This window comes from Dendrobates tinctorius, unplaced genomic scaffold (assembly GCF_039654945.1).
Source record: "Dendrobates tinctorius isolate UK_male_01 unplaced genomic scaffold, ASM3965494v1 ptg000070l, whole genome shotgun sequence".
NCBI classification, from domain to species: Eukaryota; Metazoa; Chordata; class Amphibia; order Anura; family Dendrobatidae; genus Dendrobates; species Dendrobates tinctorius.
In genome coordinates, this window is record NW_027361738.1 from 94,490,794 (window position 1) to 94,517,605 (window position 26,812).

Sequence of the window (26,812 nt, forward strand, 5' to 3'; positions counted from 1 at the left end):
CCACAAGTTCGTAGCCTTTTCCACACCTAGGTCCATGAAAGTTTATGGCCTCAGAAAAAAAAACAGCACCTCAGGGTCCAGGAAAGTTTATGGCCCGTATCTACATTTCCTTATATATTTCCCATGGTCCTTGGTGTAGTTCCCAGGCCATCTCCTTCTGATCTTCGGCCCTTGATTTCTCAGGGTCCATTCCAGGGTCCAAACTTCCCCCCTCCCTCCCGCAAGAAACCCCCACCCAACCTGACTGTACCCCTTCCCCCTTTCCTAACTATAATATATACATTTTTTTTTTAAAAGCACCATCCTAGCGACATACATACAATACTGCATACATGTACAGATACACAAAAAGCACATACTACACTTGTTATACACCTAAGATACGACCTGCTATAACCATTGATAATATTACCCAAACAATAAGTATTAACCATATTTCCAAAAACCTTGCCACAGGCCCAAGTTTGGTGCCTGCAAGCCCAATATCCATTAAATTTCATGCTTCCAAAACAAAAAGCTAAAGTGACATGCACCAGCCCAACACCAGGAAAGGAGTTCTGGAGGCCCCATCCCTCACTAACACATTCACCCTGTCCCTCAACAACTAAGACTGTCCCTACTTCTGTCCCTAAAAAAAAACTGTCCCTATCTGTCCCTACCTGCCCCTACTCTACCTAACTTATCATAACTAACTCTCTATCTGTCCCTCAGTGCCTGTCCCTCCCTGTCCCTATCTGCCCCTAATTCTGTCCCTAACACCCAGTGAAACTTATGCTATCCCTACCCTCATTCACACGGAGCTAGCTCTCCCTTGAGTGCGTTTCTAAAAGGAGAGGCCCCTCCAAAGCCAAGAGGCCTTCCTCACACCCAACCTTTCGAACTCCAAAGAACGGACCTTCACCAGGTCACCCAAGATGTTTCCTACCACCTCATCCCTCGGAAGGGTTTTTTTCCGCGTCGAAACTAGGCACCGTGCATTCCAAGTGTAGAACCTAACCACTACACTGACTAGGAATAAAGTGCACGGGTCCCGGCCACCCAGGGATCTGAACGCTCCATAGGCCCACTCAGCGTAGGAGAGGGACGCCAGCCGCGGCCAACGTATGGAAGCACCCACCCTGTTGTAAACCTCTGCATTAAAGGGACAATGAAGCAGGAAGTGCTCCATGCTTTCCAGCACGTCGCCACACTCCTCACGGGGACAACCCCGATCATCGGATTTCCTGCACTTCAAGTTATCCTTTACATACAGCCTCCCGTGGAAGCAGCGCCAGGTCAAGTCCCAAAACTTCATGGGGATCCGCTTAGAATTTAAAAGCCCCAGCCCGACCTCCAGATCCCGGCCTGGGCAATCCTTAAGGGCCAGGGGCTTCTGGAAATGTGTCAACAGGACCCTCCTGTCAAGGCATTGCCTCGACATGGTCCTGATTTCCCACATTCCCAGACCCCACCGGCGGATCACCTTCAGAACCGGGGTAGCGTAAGCCGGGAGATGCCCATGAGGTGTGCGTAGGTCCTTCACCTGCCCTCCTGTCTCCCATTCCTGGAAGAAAGGCCAAAGCCAACCCTTGCAGGAGACTACCCACGGAGGAGCCCTCTCTAGCCAGAGGTTGGAGATGTTAGTCTTAAGAAAGGTGTTTACTAGAAACACCACCGGGTTGACCATACCCAACCCACCTAGTCTCCTCGTACGGTATGTAACCTCCCTCTTGATTAGGTTAAGCCTATTCCCCCATAACAATTGGAAGAACAGGCTATAGACCCGTGTCCAGAGAGGTTCCGGCAAGATGCACACACTGCCCAGGTATATTAATAAAGGTAGCAGAAAGCCTTTAGCCAGGGCAACCCTTTCCCTCAGGGTTAAAGACCAACCCTTCCATTGGTCCACCTTTTGGGCGGCGATCTTAAGTCTGCCCTCCCAATTTTGCTGGGGGTAATCCCCGGGGCCAAATTCGATGCCTAGAATTTTGGTGGTGGCCTGGGGCCCTGGAAGGGTGTCCGGGAGATCAAACCTGGGATCTCCCCCTCCCAGCCAGAGACTTTCACACTTATCCCGGTTGATCATGGACCCGGATGCCTCCGAGTAGCGCACTACCTCCGACATGACCCAATCCGCCTCCCTTCTCGAGGACACGAAAAGGGAAACATCATCGGCATACGCCACCACCCTCAGAGAGGACCCAGAGCCCGCCTGGTCCATCCCGACTCCCGCCAACGGTCCACGATCTACCCTCCTTAGGAAGGGATCGATCGCGAACACGTATAAAAGCGGGCTCAGCGGACAGCCCTGACGGACCCCAGAACCCACCTCAAAAGGGCGACCTGACCAACCGTTCACCAGCGGAAAAGTCTCAGCCCCTTGGTACAAGATCTCTAACCATTTTACAAACCTCCCAGGCAGACCATACCTCAAAAGGACGGACCAGAGGTACTCGTGGTTGACCCGGTCAAAGGCTTTCGCTTGATCTAATGACAGCAAGTACCCCTTCCAGTGACCTGCCCTACCCTCCTCCACTGCCTCTCGGACACTGAGCACAGCACTAAAAGTACTGCGGCCCGGAACAGAGCAATGCTGGGCCCCTGAAAGGAGCCGGGGTGCAAACTTCACCAGCCGATTAAACAGCACCTTGGCCAGAACCTTCCGGTCCGTATCGAGAAGCGCTATGGGACGCCAATTCTCGATACGGGACGGATCCTTACCCTTTGACAGAATAATGAGGGCTGACTTCCTCATTGAGTCGGGAAGAGTGCCCGAGGAGAGACACTCATTAAATACCCCTGTCAAGAGGGGGACCAAGGAGTCCCTAAAAGTCTTATAGAACTCGGATGTTAAGCCATCCGGACCTGGCGATTTCTTGGGCCGAAGCCCATCAATGGCCAGTCTCACTTCCTCTTCCCTGATTTCCTCTGCCAAAACACCAAGAGAGGGATCACCCCCTGGCTCAGGGACGGTTTCAGCCAGGAAAGCCGACATCCTGTCCCGATCCAGATCCTTCTTTTCCAAGAGGTGTGAGTAGAAGGATCTGACCACCTCCAGGATCCCTGATTTGGATCTGTTCAGGGACCCCGTACTGTCGATCAGTCCTGTCACCATCTTACAATTCACTGACATCTTACAGTTTCTGTAAGGGTCGGGTGAGCGGTACTTCCCGAAGTCCCTCTCAAAAACTAAAGATGTGTGTCTATCATACTGACACCTCTTGAGCAAAGATTTCACTCTGGAGATTTCCTCACGGTCACCTCCAGTCGAGACAAGCTGCTCGAGTTTCCTCCCCAGGGCCTGGTACAAGCGGTGCCTGTTCAGACTCCTGAGGCTCGAGAGCTGACGGAAGAACCCCGCCACCCGCTTTTTGAAGATCTCCCACCACTCTGACTTACTACTACAGAGATCCAACAGCGGTACCTGGCTCTGAAGAAAGTCCTCGAAGGATTGTCTCACCTCCGCTTCTTCCAGCAGGGACGAATTGAGCTTCCACAGCCCTCTTCCCATCCGATGAGTCTCTGCAACATTCAGAGAAAAGAAAATTAGACAGTGATCGGAGAACTCCACCTCAACGGCGGACACAGCAGAAAAGATGGCGTCCTCCTTCAAAAAAAACCTGTCTATTCTAGACCTACAGCTACCCCTATGGTAGGTGAAACCTCCGTGACCTGGGGTGTGCCGGATGTGGACATCCACCAGGCGAGCTTCGCTGGCTATGCTATTCAACGCGACGCTATCATAAGCCAGGCGATCTCCGGGACCCCCCCGGTCACGGGACCTCGTAATGGTGTTGAAGTCCCCACCGAAGACCACCTGCCGGCTCGTAAAAAGAAAGGGCTTGATCCTCAGGAAGAGACATTTGCGGTCCCACTTGGACTGCGGGCCGTAGATGTTGATGAGCCGGAGCTCTTGTCCCCTCATGAAGACATCTAGGATCAGGCACCTCCCCATTTCCAACTCAGTAACCCGTCGGCATTCAACAGCTGCAGTCTTAAAAAGGACTGCCACCCCGCTATACGGCTCGGCCGCAAGAGACCAGTATGAGGGCCCGCACCTCCACTCCCTCCGTGCTTTATAGATGGCCCCCATGTCTGTTAGTCTGGTCTCTTGCAAGAATAAAATTTCTGCCTCAATCCGGGAGAAAAAATCAAAGGCCGTGAAGCGAGCCGCATCTGACTTTATGCTGGCAACATTAATAGATGCCAGCGTCAACGGGGCGAGTTCCGCCATCATGGGTGATCAAGTTGGATGGCCACCTTCTTACCACTGCTATCACCTCCACCTGGGGAGGGGTCGGACACCTTCCTTTTCAGGGAAGCTCCCGTTGTGTCCATCCCACCCCCCCGGTGTCCTCGCCCCCGGGTTCCAGGTCTGTCCCCCCCCCAGGAGGAACACTGCCCCCTGAGGGACGGACCCCACCATCCCCCGAAGGACCCTCTGGTGGTACCCCCGGCCCAGCATCCTCGTCTTGCGGCCCATCATCCGAGCCTCCGAGGACGCTGAACCGGTTGGAGAGATCAATCAGAGGGGGGTCAGCGGGCCCTTCCGTGCGCACCCTGGTGGTCGGGGGCGGGGGAGATTTTGAAGGCTTGCCAACCTTCTTCCCCCCCGATTTGTTACGATTGGCACGTTTACTTTTGCCACCCGCTGCTGTAGGCTGCTCCTGGACCTCCTCATCAACACTTTCATACTGTGAGGACCCGTCCGAGTCATCCGCTTTATCCTCCCTCTCCATCCTCCTGATCTCCTCTCTCACCACACTCTCCCTCAGGACCTCAGAGGCTTTTGCCACGGGCCTGGAGGGAGGAGCAGGCATCGACCCGGTTGCCCGAGACTTCACCTGCCCCCCACCCCCATGGCGTTTTTCTTGGCTCCGCACATACGCGGGGCCCCTCACCTTGGCATTGCCCTTCCTCACCGGTCCCTCAGCCCCTTCCCCTCCGCCACCACCTGCCACAGCTGCAGGAGCGCCGCCAGAGGTTTCTCCCTCACGGACTCCTCCCGCCGGGCCTGCAGCGGCATTAGAAAAGGAGCGAGGGCAGCGGCTGAGAGGGTGACCTAGGTCACCACACAAGTGACACCGAATGTCTTTACACGAGGCGGCCAGATGACCTACCCCACCACACAAGGCACATTTCTGTACCTTGCAGCTAGCGCTGAAGTGAGTGGGGTCGCCGCACTTGTGGCAGACCTTCGGTTGCCCCTGGTAGAAGACCAGGATCCTGTCCCTTCCCAGGAACGCCGAGGAAGGGATGTGGGTGACCGTGCCGCCGGAAACCTTCAGTTTAACCATGAAGGTCCAGCCCCCCGACCAGATGCCGAATTCGTCCCTGTTCTTTTTGGGGACCTCGGTGACTTCCCCGTAACGGGAAAGCCACGTCATAATGTCCACGCCGGCAAGTGACTCGTTACAAGTGACCACGGTCACTCGCTTGACGGAATTTTGGCGAGACACCGCTTGCGCAACGAAGTCTCGCCATCCGGGCTCTTCCCGCACCAGCTCATAGTTAGACCAGAAGAGCTCAAGCCCCTCTGGCCGCACAAAGCTGACGTCGAAGAAGCGGGACGCCGAAGGATGTATCAGGGCAAAGATGTCATTCGCCCCGAAGCCCATCTTAAGGAGGAGCTCCACCACCTTGCTCCTAGGTGGACAAGCTTCACTGCCCCCCCACCTAAGACGGACCACATTCCTCCTTTGCGGCCCCTGCCCGGCTGTGGGGAGAGACCAAACAGTCCCTCCCTCCCTTTGGTTTTGGAAGGCAGCAAGGCCGTGTCTCTCTATCCAGAAAGACAAGTCCACTGTCCTCCCCTCTACCACTATCGACCTTTCTCCTTTTTTGAGGGCCTCCAGGAAACGGTGGTGCAAAGCGCCGTCCCTGGAGCCCGGAGGCGAGGAGACCCCCCCCAGGACCACCCCGACCCCCAGCCGCGGCCCCCGCATAACTATGTTGGGGTCTTGCGGCCAGGGGGGCAGACGGGCCAGCCCTCCCACCACTACCACCACTTGTGCCAGCACCCTCATTCGTCCTCCCACTCACTCTCCCATTCACTCTTTTATTATTTGCATTCACTCCAGCACACTCACCCACATTCACAGTAGCACTCACTCCCTCATCCATGTCACTCATATCACCATTCACTTCAGCAAACATCTCCTCAAATATATCCACTCCGCTTTCGTACTCACTCTCACTCGCACAATTGGTGAACATAGCAACATTATTTACATTTTTTACATTTTTAACATTTCCCAAACCAGTGTAGTTCCTCTCTTTGCCTGCTGGGGGCCCTGAGCTCTCTTGCTGGGAGCTACTCCAGCTCCTGTCCAGGAGCGCCGCTGCCCCTTTAAATGCCTCAGTGCTGATGACATCATGCACTCTGCCCTGGCTGGGCCTAGGAGCAACAGCAGCTCCTGGTTTCAGCTCCATTTTTTTTTCTTTTGCTGAGTTTTGTTTACTCTGGGCAGGGACGGCCACTGGCACCGCTCCCTGCTCTGCACTTTTCTTCACCCCCGCCGCCGGCTTGCCAGGGAGCGCCAGAGTCCCCGCACCCTCAGATGAAGGTAGGTGGGCCGGGGACCCCGACAACTCCCCGCCAGCTTTTGGGGGCAGTACAGCATTACTTGGAAGGGTGGGTGGGACAGAGGGCAGCGGGCCCGCAGCGGCCACGCCCCCCCGCCGGTCGCAGCCACCCCAGGCAGAGCCGCGGCCCCCTGCGAGGCCACGGCCCCCCCGGGTGACGCGAGCACAGCGGGCGGAGTCGCGACCGCTGAGGCCACGCCCCCCCCGCCAGTCACAGCCACCACGGGCAGAGCAGCGACCCCTTGCGAGGCCATGCCCCCCCCGGGCGACGCAGACGCAGCGGGTGGGACGACGGCCGAGGAGGACATGCCCCCCCCGCACGCCACAGCCTTTGCAGGCCGGGCAACACTCGGGGAGGCCACGCCCCCCTCACGGACCACCGCTGCCACCCCATGCCCACCACTTGAGACAGGCAAGGCCGGCCACTCCCCCTCGTCGCCCAGCGGCGGCGGAGCCCCCTGCACGGACCCCTTTTTGGGTCGACGTGCCGGAGACCCCGCTCTCACCACAGGCGCCGACATGGGAGCGACCAGCACTTTGCACCGCCTCAGCTGCTGCTTGATGTTCTGTTCGCCCTTCCTAGGCTTCTGGACCCCCACTAGCGATCCAGACTTAGCGGATCCGTACGTGGGGGGTCCAGAAGCCCCAGCACTCGCCGCCGGAGGTGCGGCCCTGGCTGTACCAACTTTACCTGGTGCCAGGCCAGCCTCCCCTGCCACCGAGGGCTGAGCCTGGATACCACCACCAACACCACAACCAGCACCGACCTCCATGTCGCTGCCCTGGTCTGAACTGTCACCAGATGTGACAGTCAGGTCACAACAGTCATCTCTCTCCCCGCTCCCTCGCTGCGGACCCACCACAGGGCCCGAGCCGGGGTGGGTAGCGGGTTCCACACAGCGGGACAGAGGGGCCCCGGGAAGAGGAGCAAAAACCAGTTGTTCCTCCACGCCTTCAGAGGCCTTACGCCTGCGCCTCCTGTTTCTCCTCTTCCCGGTTGCCTCATCCTCCGGGCAGACTTCATACCCAAACAACAGCGTGCCAAACCGTGCTGGGGATTCAGTCTGCCGTACTTGTTTAAGGATGAGGCAGCCCCCCTCAGAACTACTCCCGCTCCCTCCATCCTCCCCCTCGCTCCCGCTTTCCTCCGCGTTACTGGAGTCCAGCGGGAGGGCCACCTGCTCGGGGGCTATCCCGCTGCATGTTACCTGACTCACGCTGGTGTCCGCCAGGTCTTCAGGTGGAGGTGGCCCGGATGTGGTGTGGGCGCCATCTTGCTCTTCCTCCTCCTCGCTTTCCTCCACCTGGATGGGGACTCCTGACCCCCCAGGAGACCCACCGGCCATGGCCCTGAACCGGTCCTCGTTTTGAAGCTTTTCCTGGAAGGGGCCGCTGCCGGCCATGATGGTACTTCTCCGGTCCTCCAGGGCCCGAATCTCCCCTTTCAGCCGCTTGACCGTGGCGGTGACCTCCGCTCTCTTTGAGGCAGGGAGCCTGTTTTTACTGATGACTCGGGCTCCCTCCAACTCCCCCCGGAGTCTCCTGAGCTGCTTGCCGGCCTCCTCGTACTCGGAGAGGTGGGCATGAATGCGGGAGGCGTAGGTGGTAGCTGGCTCTCCCGCAACCTTGGAGCCCCAGATGTTAAGGGGGGGCCCCGCCTCACCTCTGCCGGCTGCTGCACCTCCGGGGGAAGGGCCCGCCACAGCCTTCACTTCAGGGGTCCCGGACCCTGGAGCCTTGCGGCCCCCTGGGGTCCGCTTTTTCCCCATCCCTGGGACTGGCTGACTGTGCCTTGGGCCTCCTGGTGGTGGATGAGGCCTCCCACCCCCAGCTGGCTTGCCGGAGGGTGGGAGCCAGGGGCACAGCCCCGGCGCTCAGTCCCAGGGAGAGTCCTCTTTCCTGGGAAGGGGGCAGATGGAAAGTCCTTGCAGGAAAAAAAAACCTCCCTTCCCAGGAGCTTAGCAAAAGCCTAGCCTGCAGAGCTCAGCCCAGACGCTCCTCCTCTTCCTGGGCGTGCCCAGAGCTGCACTCACTATTCTGCTGGTGCAGTCACTGTGTACATACATTACATTACTGATCCTGAGTTACATCCTGTATTATACCCCAGAGCTGCACTCACTATTCTGCTGGTGCAGTCACTGTGTACATACATTACTGATCCTGAGTTACATCCTGTATTATGCCCCAGAGCTGCACTCACTATTCTGCTGGTGCTGTCACTGTGTACATACATTACATTACTGATCCTGAGTTACATCCTGTATTATCCTCCAGAGCTGCACTCACTATTCTGCTGGTGCAGTCACTGTGTACATACATTACATTGCTGATCCTGAGTTACATCCTGTATTATACCCCAGAGCTGCACTCACTATTCTGCTGGTGCAGTCACTGTGTACATACATTACTGATCCTGAGTTACATCCTGTATTATGCCCCAGAGCTGCACTCACTATTCTGCTGGTGCAGTCACTGTGTACATACATTACATTACTGATCCTGAGTTACATCCTGTATTATACCCCAGAGCTGCACTCACTATTCTGCTGGTGCAGTCACTGTGTACATACATTACATTACTGATCCTGAGTTACATCCTGTATTATACCCCAGAGCTGCACTCACTATTCTGCTGGTGCAGTCACTGTGTACATACATTACATTACTGATCCTGAGTTACATCCTGTATTATCCTCCAGAGCTGCACTCACTATTCTGCTGGTGCAGTCACTGTGTACATACATTACATTACTGATCCTGAGTTACATCCTGTATTATCCTCCAGAGCTGCACTCACTATTCTGCTGGTGCAGTCACTGTGTACATACATTACATTACTGATCCTGAGTTACATCCTGTATTGTACTCCAGAGCTGCACTCACTATTCTGCTGGTGCAGTCACTGTGTACATACATTACATTACTGATCCTGAGTTGCATCCAGTTTTGTACTCAAGAGCTACACTCATTATAATTGTAAATTCTTACCATCAGAGTTTCCTAAGTGTCCAAAATCTCACATAGGATTGTTAATCAATTGGTAAATATTTATTAGTTTGTCAGTATCTCAAGAACCTTGTAGGCAGTGCTGTATCTGTGGGTAACTTTGGAAAAGACATTTAATTTCATTTTGCAGCTTATGCTATATATAACCTCAAAATATCTTTAGGAAAGAGATATATGCAATTACATTGTGCTCTCCGAGGAAAAAGCTTCATCATTTATATCAATAATCCAGATAAAAGTGATCCTGAGACTGCAGCGCTGCAGAGATGCTGCACAATGTACCAGTGAGGAAAGTGTTACACAAAGTAACTCACAGCACGTTTATAGCAAAATGCGTTTCCCAGCTGTGGAATGTCCTGGCAAATAGAAGAAATTGTCGCCACGTCAGGTATCTTGAGAGTGTCCACATCCTCTCCAAAAATATATTTTTTATCCCTTTCCATTCAAAATTGTCCCGTTACTTCACCAAAAGCAAAATGTTATTATTATCTGATTTACCTGTACCTGAGATATATAAAAGGGCGAGACAACAGAGAAAGATAGTAATATTATTGTACAATTGTAATATTCCTCCACATAGGAACAGTGTTCTGGAAGTTATATTTTGGTAAATAGGGGGCAGTATTATACTAGTTATATTCTTGTACATAGGAGCAGTATTATAGTAGTTATATTCTTGTACATAGGGGGCAGTATTATAGTAGTTATATTCTTGTACATAGGGAGCAGTATTATAGTAGTTATATTCTTGTATATAGGGGCAGTATTATAGTAGTTATATTCTTGTACATAGGGGGCAGTATTATAGTAGTTATATTCTTGTACATAGGGGCAGTATTATAGTAGTTATATTCTTGTATATAGGGAGCAGTATTATAGTAGTTATATTCTTGTATATAGGGAGCAGTATTATAGTAGTTATATTCTTGTACACAGGGGCAGTATTATAGTAGTTATATTCTTGTACATAGGAGCAGTATTATAGTAGTTATATTCTTGTACATAGGAGCAGTATTATAGCAGTTATATTCTTGTACATAGGGGGCAGTATTATAGTAATTATATTCTTGTACATAGGAGCAGTATTATAGTAGTTATATTCCTGTAGATAAAGGGCAGTAATAGAGTAGTTATATTCTTGTACATAGGAGCAGTATTATAGTAGTTATATTTTTTTACATAGGGGGCAGTATTATAGTAGTTATATTCTTGAACATAGGGAGCAGTATTATAGTAGTTATATTCTTGTACACAAGGGCCAGTATTATAGTAGTTATATTCTTGTACATAAAGGGCAGTATTATAGTAGTTATATTCTTGTACATAGGGGACAGTATTATAGTAGTTATATTCTTGTACATAGGAGCAGTATTATAGTAGATATAGTTGTGTACATAGGGGCAGTATTATAGTAGTTATATTCTTGTATATAGGGGCAGTATTATAGTAGTTATATTCTTGTATATAGGGAGCAGTATTATAGTAGTTATATTCTTGTACATAGGAGCAGTATTATAGTAGTTATATTCTTGTACATAGGAGCAGTATTATAGTAGGTTTATTCTTGTACATAAAAGCAGTATTATAGTAGTTATATTCTTGTACATAGGGGGCAGTATTATAGTAGTTATATTCTTGTACATAGGGGGCCGTATTATAGTAGTTATATTCTTGTACACAGGGGCAGTATTATAGTAGTTATATTCTTGTACATAGGAGCAGTATTATAGTAGTTATATTCTTGTACATAGGGGCAGTATTATAGTAGTTATATTCTTGTACATAGGGGGCAGTAATATAGTAGTTATATTCTTGTACATAGGGGCAGTATTATAGTAGTTATAATCTTGCACATAGGGGCAGTATTATAGTAGTTATATTCTTGTACATAGGAGCAGTATTATAGTAGTTATATTCTTGTACATAGGGGCAGTATTATAGTAGTTATATTCTTGTACATAGGGGGCAGTAATATAGTAGTTATATTCTTGTACATAGGAGCAGTATTATAGTAGTTATATTCTTGTACATAGGGGGCAGTATTATAGTAGTTATATTCTTGTACATAGGAGCAGTATTATAGTAGTTATATTCTTGTACATAGGGGGCAGTATTATAGTAGTTATATTCTTGTACATAGGAGCAGTATTATAGTAGTTTTATTCTTGTACATAAAAGCAGTATTATAGTAGTTATATTCTTGTACATAGGGGCAGTATTATAGTAGTTATATTCTTGTACATAGGAGCAGTAATATAGTAGTTATATTCCTGTATATAGGAGCAGTATTATAGTAGTTATATTCTTTTACATAGGGGGGAGTATTATAGTAGTTATATTCTTCTATATAGGAGCAGTATTATAGCAGTTATATTCTTGTACATAGGAGGCAGTATTATAGTAGCTATATTCTTGTACATTGGAGGCAGTATTATAGTAGTTATATTCTTGTACATAGGGGCAGTATAATAGTAGTTATATTCTTGTACATAGGGGGCAATTTTTATTGTAAAAACAAAACAAATACAAATAACATTCCTCCAATAATACAAAACTGAATTCACTAGGATTGTACATACATTCATTACATATCCAGGTTATACATATCAAATTAACTTAGAGTCCATACTCCTAGTTTGAGGAGAGAAAAAAAAAAACAAAAAAAACAACAAAAAAAAACACTTGCAAACAGAGCTCATCTCATCATGTTCCTACCCAGTGACTCATCCTTCTCTATCTTAACATTTCCTAATTTCTCCTAATGATTTTCCCTATCTGAGTTTGGACATTATCTGGTTGACAGCGTCACAGATCTGAGTCGGAGTTATTCTGTTCACCACCGGTCTCCATCTCAGACTCTTCCCGAGTGCCCTCAGGTAAGGGCTTCCGCTTTGGCGGAGGACAGTCCTCTACTTCCCTATCACACTCTGCACCAATTCTTTTAAGGTCATCTTCAAATTCGCCGTCAGACTCAGACAGAACATCAAACCTGTTAGATACGACCATTACACCTGCAGAGCTCTGGAATTTCTTCCCGGCTCCTTGGCCAGTGTCATACTCCTCAGGTTTACGGGAGGCCTTGTCCTTTTTCTTCCTTTTCTGATTATTGCTATACTCTTCAGACACAGATGGTAGCACTGAAGTAATGCCTTCCTGTGACCGCTGCCCCTGAGGTACAACCTCCATACTCCCCTGTTCTCTCCCTGAACCCTGCTGCTCTGGAGTTAGCTGAGTAGACCCCTGGTGGACCTCTGGTCTGGTCAGTATTTCTCCTGACAGTAAAGCTGCCTCCTCCAGAATCTCTGCCCCTGCCACCAAGTCCTCGTCAGGAAAGTCCTTACAGATATTGTGCCAGGCGTCTGGACAGTCCCTGTGAGGGTGACCGATCTTCCCACAGAGGTTGCACCTGATGTTCTGGCAGTCTGCAGCTAGATGGCCGACCTCCCCACATAGGCTGCACTTCACCACAGTACAGGTATTTGCCAGGTGACCTGCCTTGCCACATTTAAAGCACTTACGAGGCTGCCCAGGATAGAAACACACACCCCTCTCCCTCCCAATAAAGAAGGAGTTGGGTAAATGGGCAGTGATGTTATTGCATTGGCGCAGTTTCACCAAAACCCGCCACCCTTCCGTCCAGATACCATCACTGTCTCTGCTTTTGGTGAGGTCAGAGACCAGGTCACAATGCCTCCGGAGCCACACCACAATGTCCTGCGGGGGAACAGACTCATTCCAGAAGATGACATTTACAGTGACAGTATCTGGCTTAGAGATAGGAATAAAGCTGAACTTACTCCAGCCCTCCGTGTCTCTAAACTTGGGGAAACTAGACCAGAATCTGTCCAGGTCAGACATGAGCTTAAAGCTGACATCATAGCCCTGCCTGTCTGGAAGATTAATCACTGCCAGGATGCTGACTGGCACAAACCCCATCTGGTGGCACAAGAGCTCCCTGACGACAAACCTCCTGTCTGGCAGGTCCTCCTTGGCACCTCTGTGCCGGAAACGCACAACGTTTCTCCGTTTAAACGCCTGGCCTGTATAATTGGACCAGAGGTAAAGGACGGAGCACCACGACTCCAGGCATTACTGGGGGGACCGTGCGGGGTCACATTGGGTTGACTGACGGGGTGAAGGTCTGCAGCAGGAGGGGCAGCCACACCTTGTGTTCTTGAAATTAAAGGTGGGAAATCACAGACATTATCATGCACATAGTTATCATCAGCATCAATGTCATTATCAGACTGTGCAGCGTCCACCAAATATACTGTGCTCCCCCAAGCCCCCGACCCCCCAGATACAGTGCGGTTATCCCCAGCATCAGAGCCCTGCTGGGCACCATCAGTAATGACCGGCACATGTCCACTTCCCAACTGTTGTGCTTGGCATTCTGAGACTTGTAGTCCCTCTGCTGGAAAGTGCAGTCCATGCTGCTGCTTGGAATCTGCTGCAGGCTGCTGTGCTGGGCATTCTGAGACTTGTGGTACACCTGCTGGAATCTGCATAACATGCTGCTGCTTGGGGTCTGCCGCAGACTGCTGTGGCTGCAGTATTTGACCCTTTTGGAAGCAGAAACTTGCAGGCTGCAGCACTGGCCGCACCGGCTTCTGGGGCTCACCTGGGACAATGTCTGAGCTGGAACCTGCAGAGTCCTGCTTGTGTGACATAAACAGTTCCTGGTTCCTATAAGTCTCTGCCAGGGGCCCCATCTTCTCTAGGACACAGTCCATGTCAGTCACCACTTTTGCCAGCTGTATACCAAGCATGTTCAGAGTCTGATCATAAAAGGTGTGATCCCCACCAGGATTAGCAGCCTTTACATTATAGCCCATTTCTATCTGTTTCTGCAGCAAGTCTTTGTGCTGCTGTAACTCACCGAGCCTCTTGACCAGTCCTGGGATCTCCTCTGCGACCTGAAGCTCAGGTGCACATGGCGTCTCCTCCTGGGATCCTGCTTTCAGCAATGTCCCTGGATGCTTGAAACCAGACGTCTCCTTAACTTTCACCACCGCTGGTTTCGTGGTTCCAGGCTCCACAGCACTTTTACTGCTGCCACCTGACTGCGACCTTGTGCGCCCAGAGCTCGCCATGCTGGCCACCACATGCTTCTGCTGCAGGTTCTCCTGGAGCGTCTGTCTCTCCAGTGAGGTTCTCCTCTGTCTGCTGGGAGTCAGCTGCACACCTGAAGATGGTGATGGCATCTCCTGAGCTGCAGGCTGCTTTCCTCCATTCAGCTTCTCACCAGTAGATTTCTTCTGGATTTCTCCTAGTTGTCCTTCACTCTGCTTGCCTTGGCTGGCCGACTGCTTAACTGGAACTTTCTTACCCACAGCCATGGCTTTTCCTTGTTCTGTTACTTTTTGCACTTTCACAGCTTCATTATTCCTGCTGCTGCTGCTACTTCCATTCTGAGCTTTCTTTCCCTCAGAAACAACTTTGGGACTTGCATCCGCCTTAGACACAACTTGAGTGCTACTTCCAAGTGTAGGCCTGGAAGCCTGGACCTTGCTTGGGGAGTTACCCCGCCCAGGGTGGCCTCCCCCTGGGCTTGCTCCAGACATCAGGAGAGCTACAAACACACAACCTCACAGCTAGGAGGCAGTATTATAGTAGTTATATTCTTGTACATAGGGGCAGTATTATAGTAGTTATATTCTTGTACATAGGGGCAGTATTATAGTATATTCTTGTACATAGGGGCAGTATTATATTAGTTATATTCTTGTACATAGGGGCAGTATTATAGTAGTTATATTCTTGTACATAGGGGCAGTATTATAGTAGTTATATTCTTGTATATAGGGGCAGTATTATATTAGTTATATTCTTGTACATAGGGGCAGTATTATAGTAGTTATATTCTTGTACATAGGAGCAGTATTATAGTAGTTATATTCTTGTACATAGGGGCAGTATTATAGTAGTTATATTCTTGTACATAGGGGCAGTATTATAGTAGTTATATTCTTGTACATAGGGGCAGTATTATAGTAGTTATATTCTTGTACATAGGAGCAGTATTATAGTAGTTATATTCTTGTACATAGGGGCAGTATTATAGTAGTTATATTCTTGTACATAGGGGCAGTATTATAGCAGTTATATTCTTGCACATAGGGGGCAGTATTATAGTAATTATATTCTTGTACATAGGAGCAGTATTATAGTAGTTATATTCTTGTACATAAAGGGCAGTAATAGAGTAGTTATATTCTTGTACATAGGAGCAGTATTATAGTAGTTATATTCTTTTACATAGGGGGCAGTATTATAGTAGTTATATTCTTGAACATAGGGGGCAGTATTATAGTAGTTATATTCTTGTACACAAGGGCCAGTATTATAGTAGTTATATTCTTGTACATAAAGGGCAGTATTATAGTAGTTATATTCTTGTACATAGGGGACAGTATTATAGTAGTTATATTCTTGTACATAGGAGCAGTATTATAGTAGATATAGTTGTGTACATAGGGGCAGTATTATAGTAGTTATATTCTTGTATATAGGGGCAGTATTATAGTAGTTATATTCTTGTATATAGGGAGCAGTATTATAGTAGTTATATTCTTGTACATAGGAGCAGTATTATAGTAGTTATATTCTTGTACATAGGAGCAGTATTATAGTAGTTTTATTCTTGTACATAAAAGCAGTATTATAGTAGTTATATTCTTGTACATAGGGGGCAGTATTATAGTAGTTATATTCTTGTACATAGGGGGCAGTATTATAGTAGTTATATTCTTGTACACAGGGGCAGTATTATAGTAGTTATATTCTTGTACATAGGAGCAGTATTATAGTAGTTATATTCTTGTACATAGGGGCAGTATTATAGTAGTTATATTCTTGTACATAGGGGGCAGTAATATAGTAGTTATATTCTTGTACGTAGGGGCAGTATTATAGTAGTTATATTCTTGCACATAGGGGCAGTATTATAGTAGTTATATTCTTGTACATAGGGGGCAGTATAATAGTAGTTACATTCTTGTACATAGGAGCAGTATTATAGTAGTTATATTCTTGTACATAGGGGGCAGTATTATAGTAGTTATATTCTTGTACATAGGAGCAGTATTATAGTAGTTATATTCTTGTACATAGGAGCAGTATTATAGTAGTTTTATTCTTGTACATAAAAGCAGTATTATAGTAGTTATATTCTTGTACATAGGGGCAGTATTATAGTAGTTATATTCTTGTACATAGGAGCAGTAATATAGTAGTTATATTCCTGTATATAGGAGCAGTATTATAGTAGTTATATTCTTTTACATAGGGGGGAGTATTATAGTAGTTATATTCTTGTATATAGGAGCAGTATTATAGCAGTTATATTCTTGTACATAGGAGGCAGTATTATAGTAGCTATATTCTTGTACATTGGAGGCAGTATTATAGTAGTTATATTCTTGTACATAGGGGCAGTATAATAGTAGTTATATTCTTGTACATAGGGGGCAGTATTATAGTAGTTATATTCTTGTACATTAGAGCAGTATTGTAGTAGTTATATTCTTGTACATAGGGGCAGTATTATAGTAGTTATATACTTGTACATAGGGGCAGTATTATAGTAGTTATATTCTTGTACATAGGAGCAGTATTATAGTAGTTATATTCTTGTACATAGGAGCAGTATTATAGTAGTTATATTCTTGTACATTAGAGCAGTATTGTAGTAGTTATATTCTTGTACATAGGGGCAGTATTATAGTAGTTATATACTTGTACATGGGGGCAGTATTATAGTAGTTATATTCTTGTACATAGGGGCAGTATTATAGTAGTTATATTCTTGTACATAGGGGAAGGATTATAGTAGTTATATTCTTGTATATAAGAGCAGTATTATAGTAGTTATATTCTTGTACATAGGGACGGTATTATATTAGTTATATTCTTGTACATAGGGACAGTATTATAGTAGTTATATTCTTGCACATAAGAGCAGTATTATAGTGGTTATATTCTTGTACATAGGAGCAGTATTATAGTAGTTATATTCTTGTACATTGGGGCAGTATTATAGTAGTTATATTCTTGCACATAGGGGCAGTATTATAGTAGTTATATTCTTGTACATAGGGGGCAGTATTATAGTAGTTATATTCTTGTACATAAGAGCAGTATTATAGTAGTTATATTCTTGTACATAGGGGCAGTAGTATAGTAGTTTTATTCTTGTACATATGGAGCAGTATTATAGTAGTTATATTCTTGTAAATAGGAGCAGTATTATAGTAGTTATATTCCTGTACATAGGGGCAGTATTATAGTAGTTATATTCTTGTACATAGGAGCAGTATTATAGTAGTTATATTCTTGTACATAGGGGCAGTATTATAGTAGTTATATTCTTGTACTTAGGGGGCAGTATTATAGTAGTTATATTCTTGTACATAGGGGCAATATTTTAGTAGTTATATTATTGTACATAGGAGCAGTATTATAGTAGTTATATTCTTGTACATAGGGGCAGTATTATAGTAGTTATATTCTTGTACATAGGAGGCAGTATTTTAGTAGTTATATTCTTGTACATAGGAGCAGTATTATAGTAGTTATATTCTTGTACATAGGGGGCAGTATTATAGTAGTTATATTCTTGTACATAGGGGCAGTATTATAGTAGTTATATTCTTGTACATAGGGGGCAATATTTTAGTAGTTATATTCTTGTACATAGGGGGCAGTATTATAGTAGTTATATTCTTGTACATAGGGGCAGTATTATAGTAGTTATATTCTTGTACATAGGGGGCAGTATTATAGTAGTTATATTCTTGTACATAGGGGGCAATATTTTAGTAGTTATATTCTTGTACATAGGAACAGTATTATAGTAGTTATATTCTTGCATATAGGGGCAGTATATAGTAGTTACATTTTTGTATAGTTGTATTTGAGTAGATTCTTGGACACAGGGAGAGTATCTTCTCCAGAAGAGGCATGTAAAAATACACCAATTCTATGCCCCTATATAAGAATGATCTACGCCTGTGCAGCACCTGCGATACGTTAACTCTTACACAAACGTTGAAGACTAATGCAGTACTTCAGTTGGACCTAGTGACTTGAGGGTCCGCAAGAGTCTTTTACGGGCTACTGATTTTCCTTGTATTTGTGTGTTTTCACCATATTTGTTGCGTTTGTCCAGCACCTTGCACTTTGATTTGATCTATTGGTATTTTATTGTCATAGTTATTAAAAGTTATATGTTATCCAATACACTATTCATTAAGGATAATTTAGGAATTTGATTTATGTATTGGGAAATGCAGGTCCCAGTAACCCTGCTCCTGCCTTCTTACAAAAACAAGGAACTGAAAGAGTGGTTTACAGTCTGACATGACAACCTGATAAATTTGTAGGGATCTTAACTTGTTTGGTTGAAGTTTGAGAAATTTCCCGACATTGTGTGCGATCTTCTACTATAGATGTATCAAAAAGAAAAGGTTCTTCGGGAAGAAATAACATTATTGCACTTAGTACAGAATCAGTTTTCGGCATTACTTTTTGCCTCTTGGATGTTTTTTTTCCCCTATAGTTTATATTATTAAAAACTGCTGAAACTTAAATGATTTTTCTTCCATTCTCCAGAACCCCAGATGGACATTGTCGCTTCACATTCAGTGAGTGATGAGAATTGAAGGCTGCGATTGTTTCTCACTACCCAGAAAAAAAAATTCTATTTCTGCATATATGTCATCTGCAGAAGTGGCAAGGAAAAACTTTTATGTCAACACCAGATACAGGACTGACCTCTGCCCTGCTGAATAAACATAGGAACATAGCCCGGGAGTGCAGCACCCATCATCTGTCACACCACATGTTCTACTCCACTGCGTAAAGAATAACTCATTCCTTCCAATTCTCATCCTGACAATGACAATATTCAGTGGAACAGAGGATAGAACAGGGGGTCTGTTATTTCATTTATCAGTGGTTTGAAAAGCGGCTGATAGGGTATGTGTATCGGGTGCCGAGTGATGGTGAAGAGGACAACTCCTTTAAGTCATTCTGTATTATGGACTCTCCTGCTGGATTCTTTAAGCCTCAGGACAGAGTGGACAACACCGATCTAAAGCAATGGCACTGCGGGAAGGACTCACTGCATGGCACGTGGAACACTAACAACTAGGACAACAGGGGACGCTGGATTAAAAGCTAACAAACAGAGCAAGGTAGACAAGAAGACACAGAGTCAGACGTAACTTACACAGTAATTAAAGGCTTATAGACAATGCAATGCTTGAAGCAGTGTTACTAGTGTGAACAAGTCCAGTGAAGAGTTTGTTATGCTTACAGCAGATGAAGGGTTACTTGCAAATCTGAGCCAGGAAATAAATGAAGATTGTAGAAAACACAGGAGTTTTCTGAGATGGTTGCCAGCTGAGAAAACAGGGGGGCCAACTTCAAAAGCACGAGGTAACTGAACGTAAAGTTACTCAGTACTCAGATGCACAGTGGTGTCAGAGTCGCCCTTAAAAGTCTTTGGGTGATGATGTTACTAAAGTTTTCTGGGCAACTTGTGAAACCCAATGCGGAGGACAGGAAATGACCACAGTCATATGAGAAAGAAGCAAAGCCCAGCTGTGGAGTTGAGACAGGCATGTAACTCTTTGCCTTGGTCAAGATATTAAATAGGCGTTCCAATCTACTAAAATTATCATGTATCCACTGAATAATTATTAGATCAGTGTGGACTCACTGCTGACATGTGTCCAATCACCAAAATGGGGGAGTTATGTCCCCCACTCTCATCTGGTCACAGAACCGTAACCAGGAAAAGTTGAATGGAGTGTCCAGACATTTAGGCGCCTGGCTTCTTGCTTAATTGCTGATATGTTGATTACACATTATACCAGGTCATGTAGTTTGATGACTTGCAAACACTGAAAAATAAACTAAATAATCAAACCATGTGAATTAATCTCATCATCCCTTCCCATTGGCCTGTGAATAATGGCTTGAAGAACAGTTGTGAACCAAAAAAAGGGGATATGCCTCTGTAATAATATAGATTCAAGATATCCAAAGATCCAGAGAATTAGAGATTTTGTACAAAACCACAGCCAGAAACACTCTACATAAAAGCAGCCAAGACATCATGGCTCCATCACCAGGGACACAGATATGACATTCTACAGGATGTCAGCTTTGGGGACCATGGTCCCTGCTGAAAGAATACAGATCTGCTCCATTGACCATCACTGAACCCATGGATACTTTTGGGAAAGCCAGGATTAGGACCCACCGTTCACCTGGCTACATGGAGATGTTTGGAGAAGCCAGGTTGTGACTCCTCACCTGGCCTTGTCCCTCAAAGGATTGTCAGCTTCCTAAGCTTGTTGTTACCTCCTCTCTGTGTGTGCAACAGATGGGGATAATAGGCCCTGGAAGCTCTGAAGTCATAGCTGCTCTTTTCCCGGCATGTCAGTGGAAGGGTGAGACTCTGTAATTTTGCACCATCTTAGTATTTTGCTGGGACTGTACTATTTGTTACTTGGCTATTTTTTGGCTCAATAAAGTGTTGCCACACTGTTGTACCCTCACCCTGTGTTGTCTGAGTAACATTATGTCTATGTTAAAAGGAGAGCAGGGGTTTGGTGAGATGAGCCCTGGTCCATGCAGTTTCGACTAGCGGACCAGAGCACCCGCTGACCCCCATGTCTCCACAATAGCCAACATACATGACTCAAATAATACCTAACCATAGTGACCAATAATACCATCATACAATACTTAAATATAACCAACATGCAATACTCAAATCATGCCAACATACACTGACGAAGTAATATTATCATACAGTGCATAAATATAACCAATGTAAAACACTCATATAATACAGTGACCAAATAATATCACTATACAACACTTGAATAATACCCACCTACAGTGACCAATGATACCACCATACAGTGCTTAACCCCTTTTTCCCCAAGGGTGGTTTGCACGTTCATGACAGGGCCAACTTTCACAATTCTGACCACGGTCCCTTTATGAGGTAATAACTTTGGAATGCTTCCATAGACCCCGGTAATTTTGACATTATTTTCTCGTGACATATTGTACATCATGTTAGTGGTAAAATTTAATTGATATAACTTGCGTTTATTTGTGAAAAAAATGGAAATTTGGCGAAAATTTTGAAAATTTTGCAATTTTCCAACTTTGAATTTTTATGCCCTTAAATCACAGAGATACGGCACACAAAAAACTTAATAAATAACATTTCCCACATGTTTACTTTACATCAGCACAATTTTGGAACCAAAATTTTTTTTGTTAGGAAGTTATAAGGGTTAAAATTTGACCAGCGATTTCTCATTTTTGCAGCACCATTTTATTTTTACGGACCACATCAATTTGAAGTCACTTTGAGGAGTCTATGTGATAGAAAATACCCAAAAGTGACACCATTCTAAAAACTGCACCCCTCAAGGTGCTCAAAACCACATTCAAGAAGTTTATTAACCCTTCAGGTGCTTCACAGGAATTTTTTGAATGTTTAAAAAAAATGAACATTTAACTTTTTTTCACAAAAAAATTACTTCAGGTCCAATTTTTTTATTTTACCAAGGGTAACAGGAGAAATTGGACTGCAAAAGTTATTGTGCAATTTGTCCTGAGTACGCTGATACCTGATATGTGGGGGGAACCACTGTTTCGGCACATGGCAGAGTTCAGAAGGGAAGGAGCGCCGTTTGACTTTTTCAATGCAAAATTGGCTGGAATTCAGATCGGACTCCATGTCATGTTTGGAGAGCTCTTGATGTGCCTAAACAGTGGAAACCCCCCCACAAGTGACCACATTTTGGAAACTAGACCCCCCAAGGAACTTATCTAGATATGTGGTGTGAACTTTGAACCCACAAGGGCTTCACAGAAGTTTATAACGTACACCCGTACAATTAAAAAATCATATTTTTTCCACAAAAATGATCTTTTCACCCTCAATTTTTATTTTTCCAAGGGTAACAGGACCCCAAAAGTTATTGTGCAATTTGTCCTGAGTACGCTGATACCCCATATGTGGGTGTAAATGACTATTTGGGCGCATGGCAGAGCTCAGAAGGGAAGCAGCGCAATTTGACTTTTATGGCTGCAATTGGGATCGGACGCCATGCCGCGTTTGGAAAGCCCCTGATGTGCCTAAACAATGGAAACCCCCACAAATGACACCGTTTTGGAAGCTAGACCCCCCAAGGAACTTATCTAGATGTGTGGTGAGCACTTTGAACCCCCAAGGGCTTCACAGAAGTTTATAACGCCCGGGCGTGAAAATAAAAAAATCATATTTTTTCCACAAATTTTTTTAATTTCCCCTGGGTACCAGGAGAAATTGGACCCCAAAAGTTGTTGTCCAATTTGTCCTGAGTACGCTGATACCCCATATGTGGGAGAAAACTACTGTATGGGGACACGTCGGGGCTCGGAAAGGAAGTAGTGACGTTTTGGAATGCAGACTTTGATGGAATTGTCTGTGGGTGTCATGTCGCATTTGGAGAGCCTCTGATGTGCCTAAACTGTTGAAACTCCCTACAAGTGACCCCATTTTGGAAACTAGACCCCCCACGGAACTTATCTAGATGTGTGGTGAGCACTTTGAACCCCCAAGTTCAAGGCGTGAAAATAAAAAAATCATATTTTTTTTCCACGAAAATGAAATTTGTGCCCCCAATTTTTTTATTTTCCTAAGGGTAAAAGGAGAAATTGGACCCCAAAAGTAGTTTTGCAATTTGTCCTGAGTACGCTGAGTAGCGTAGGGTCCAGAGGCTGGAGGTGCTACCAGGAGACAGGCCAGTACACCAGGAGACGTGAAGGGGCCATAGGAGGGCAACAACCCAGCAGCAGGACCGCTACCTCCCCCTTTGTGCAAGGAGGAACAGGAGGAGCACTGCCAGAGCCCTGCAAAATGACCTCCAGCAGGCTACAAATGTGCATGTGTCTGCACAAACGGTTAGAAACTGACTCCATGAGGATGGTCTGAGTGCCTGATGTCCACAGATGGGTACCCTGAGAGACACAGCAAACCTTCTTGCCACAGCTCGCATTGATGTGCCATCCTGGATGAGCTGCACTACCTGAGTCACTTGTGTGGGTTGTAGAGTCCGTCTCATGCTACCACGAGTGTGAAAGCACAACCAACATTCAAAAGTGACCAAAACATCAGCCAGAAAGCATTGGTACTGAGATGTGGTCTGTGGTCCCCACCTGCAGAACAACTCCTTTATTGAGGGTGTCTAGATAATTGCCAATAATTTCCATCTGTTGTCTATTCCATTTGCACAACAGCATGTGAAATTGATTGTCAATCAGTGCTGCTTCCTAAGTGGACAGTTTGATTTCACAGAAGCTTGATTTACTTGGAGTTATATTCTGTTGTTTAAGTGTTCCTTTTATTTTTTTGAGCAGTGTATAATGGCACTATAGAACAAATATCAAGATCTATAATGGTCGCTAGCCTTGGGTAACAGGTTGTTTGTACCGCTATATGGGTTGAATGCACCCGGGATCCGCGCTGTATAATTTTATGCAGATGTTTTTAATGTAGAACCGCACAATGCTAATGATAAGTATAGGATAGGAGGAATCGCAGGCAGGCGAGCCTCGGACTATGGTTGTACATTCTCCACTTGGCAACAGGTAGGGGTTTTTTCATTTCTTCCAGTGACAATATCACTTCTATCATTTCAACAATATGCAGGAGCGCTAAGTTCTTTTCCATGCAAGCATAACCCAAGCCAATATCCTCCACCGGCCGGCACTATTATCCTACTACCGTAAGCCATTGAGGGGAAGAAATACGACCACTACATCATCTCCCGGCCAACGATCCTCCTGTATACATAAAAGGAAGGATTAAAAGATTTCACATCAGTAATTTGAACATCTGACGGTGACCTAAGGAAGCAAAAGAATACAAGTTACATTCCTCACACAGTATCGAGCAGCTGGAGCGGAATGTATTGTAGCAAACTGATCCGTCTGGTTACGAGGACGGTTCAATATTGCATTTTCTTGGCAGCGTCCAGCCGACACCGGTTCGGTTTTAGGTTTGTTTTTCTAAATTTGTTTTAGCAAACCATGAAAGTGCTGCTGATATATTTGGAAACTGCCCCAAAGACTTTGGAAATTTAATAACCTTGTGTGCAAGGGACGATGGAAAATAATTAAATGAGATGAACTTTTTTTTTTGTCTTTTTTGTTTCATTTTGACGTTGTAGTCGATGCAATGTTATAGCAATCTCTGTATAGGATTAATCACTGACTCCATGCTCACGGAATTACATTATTTCATTCCCTGAACCACATTCACTATTCTGGTTTCACCAGTTTTTGATTGCAAATGTGACATGTGACAAATTGTAAAAATAAATTGTAATTTCAGGTGACTTTTCAGAAGAAGCTATTGCTTGTGTGTACAGGAGGAATAAAACTATTTCTGGCTGTTATATGACTTGTATCCTACAATTTTCACTAGTTTTCTACTCTACAGGTTCTATCTCTAATTATCAGTTGTCTCTGAGCTGGTGAGTGCAGACTAGCTGTTATGATGTCTCCCATATACAGCTCACACAGACATGAGGGATTCCTGCTCTTCTGTCTCTGAAGTTCAGATGTAGCAACAGCATGGAGGACATTTTATAGAAATACTGAGCAGTGTAGCTGGGAATCCTGCACTGGAGTGAAATACACACTTACTAGAAACTAACAGTAATTTATGTGTGATGGGTTGTCATCCCAATGGATGTCATCTTGATGTTTCTATGGAGAACTTGTATATACTGCAATTGTATAAAACAAGTGATCTAACGAATGCAGGATCAAGTTCCCTATGGGAACTAAAAGAGAAAGTAAAAACTTGTAAATGTTTGCATGACCCACTTTTCCCCCAACCCAAATTTAGAGATAAAAAAATTATATATTTGGCAACACGGTGCCCATAAAAAATTAACATAATTAACCTCTAGGGTAAAGAAGAAAAATTAAAATTCCAGAATTGCCATTTTTCAGTCCCTCCATCCCAATAAAACAGAAAAGTAATCAAAATCATTTAATAGTATTAATGAAAGGATCAGCTCTCCACACAAAGAAACAAAGCCTCACACCGCCCTGATGAAGGAAAAAAAAAAAACACTTATGAGTCTTAGAAAATGTAAGCAATTTTTTTTTTTTAAATTCCTGAATTTTTTTAGCCATTTAAATAAAAATTAATACACAAGTTAGATGTCTTACTGACCTGAAAAATCATGTTGGGTCATTTTTACCGCACAATGAAAACCATGAAAATTAAAGTAAATAAATAATAGGCAGAATTGTATTTTTTTCACCATTTCATAGCACTTTAATTTTTATTTTTTTTTCCCATATTCCAGTACATTATATAGTAAAATGAATGGTGTCATTATGATTCTTGGAGGAAAGGAATGAAAAAACCAAAAAGAAAAAATGTGAATTAACAGAGTTATAGTAATTAAATTTAACTCCAGTTGAATTTTTAATAAAAAAAGGTATGAAAATTGCCCCAAATTATAATAATAATACATTTTATTTCTATAGCGCCGACATATTCCGCAGCACTTTACATTTCGGAGGGGATTTGTACAGACAATAGACATTACAGCATAACAATAATCACATAGATCATAACAGATACCAAGAGGAGTGAGGGCCCTGCTCGCAAGCTTACAGTGTATGAGGAAAGAGGGAGACACGAAAGGTGGGTGGTAACAGTTGCCCTGATTGTATGGACCAGCCATAATGTTAAGTGTGTGACAGTACAGATGCAGAGGGCTAATGGATGCATAAAGCATGTGGGAACATGATGCGGGGAACCTGGTTATGGTAAAACTTTTGACTGTGCCACCCAGGGATAGATTAGGTTAATGTGTTGAGGTGGTAGGCCAGCCAGAATAAATGCGTTTTCAGGGCATGCTTAAAATTGTGGGGATTGGGGACTAATCGTATTGACCTGGGAAGTGCATTTCAAAGAATTGGCGCAGCACGTGTAAAGTCTTGGAGACGGGAGTGGGAGGTTCTGATTATTGAGGATGCTAACCTCAGGTCATCAGCAGAACGGAGGGCGCTGGTAGGGTGGTATATTGAAACAAGGGAGGAGATGTAGGGTGGTGCTGAGCCATGGAGGTGTCATGGACCCGTCCTGTGTGACACGACCCGCAGGTCGGTAACTAAAACAGCAAGACATGGCACGTGTAACTGT